The sequence below is a fragment of the Herpailurus yagouaroundi genome, unplaced genomic scaffold, assembly GCF_014898765.1.
Source record: "Herpailurus yagouaroundi ecotype Mexico unplaced genomic scaffold, PumYag 67690, whole genome shotgun sequence".
Classification (NCBI taxonomy): Eukaryota; Metazoa; Chordata; class Mammalia; order Carnivora; family Felidae; genus Herpailurus; species Herpailurus yagouaroundi.
Genome location: NW_024420490.1, coordinates 3,798,284 through 3,799,093, shown reverse-complemented (window position 1 = coordinate 3,799,093; position 810 = coordinate 3,798,284). Strand labels below are relative to the sequence as shown.

Below are 810 nucleotides of genomic sequence, written 5' to 3'. Positions count from 1 at the left end.
GTGGGTTTCGGGCCGCCACCAGCGCTGGCACCCGGCACAGAGGGCGGCGCGCGGCGGACTCCGCTCCCGGGCACCGCATCGGGCCGCCTCCGGGCTCTGCCGCTCTGCCCCGGCCCGGAAAACCCGGCGCCTTCCAGGCCCTTCGAAAGATGGATTCTGTTGACGTATCTGGCGGCCCTGGCGAGCCGGGTGGAAAGTTGGGTTTTGCCAGATCGCGCTGGGCTTGTCTTTGTGACGTTCGGCCAGCCCCGCATCCTCCCGAAGCCGGGTGAGTGTGCGTCGGCGCCCCGGGAGCCTTCGAACCCCCCAATGCCCAGACCCGGGGTGGCCGCACCGGCTCGGGCTTTCTGCCATGTTAGGCACCGAGCAACGTTCTCGCAGCATTTTTGCGTGCGTTTCGGCGGCGCCTTTTGCTGCGGAGGGAGTTACCGCTTCTCTCCGTGTTGGCTTTTTCGGGGTTGAGGTTGTGCTCTGTGTGTTTGCTTGTTTGCCGTTTAAAGCCCGACTATTGTTCAGGATAAGCTCCGCCTGGGTGGGGAAATGGCATCCCACCACAGTTGCCGGCGAGGGGTAGAAATGTTGCCAAACAGCTGCTGCTTTGTGTTTCCCTATCACAAGTCCCTGGAGTAGGTTTGGGGCACGACGGATGGATGGAGAGAGGGATGGGGCATGGAAGAAGAAGGTGGCTTTGGAAGAGCGAATTGTCACCCACCCCATGGCATGCAGTCAGCCTCCCTTTCTGACTGCCAAACTTTTATGAATATTCCTTTTGTGGCAGGGGGAAGCTTAATGAATTCAGCCCAGTTTTCC

General features: G+C 60.9%; 1 protein-coding gene across 4 annotated transcripts in view; it reads left to right on the top strand.

Moving 5' to 3' along the window:
- RAI2 (retinoic acid induced 2) overlaps window positions 1-810 on the top strand; it is a 60,363-nt gene that overhangs the window by 807 nt on the left and 58,746 nt on the right. For 3 of the 4 annotated variants that reach the window (XM_040468218.1, XM_040468217.1, XM_040468215.1), the window contains exon 1: window positions 7-268. The exons of the other annotated variant lie outside the window; for it this stretch is intronic. The gene's annotated coding sequence lies outside the window, so the exon portion shown is untranslated. Of the gene's footprint in view, window positions 1-6; window positions 269-810 lie in introns of those variants that run through there. 4 annotated transcript variants of the gene reach the window in all.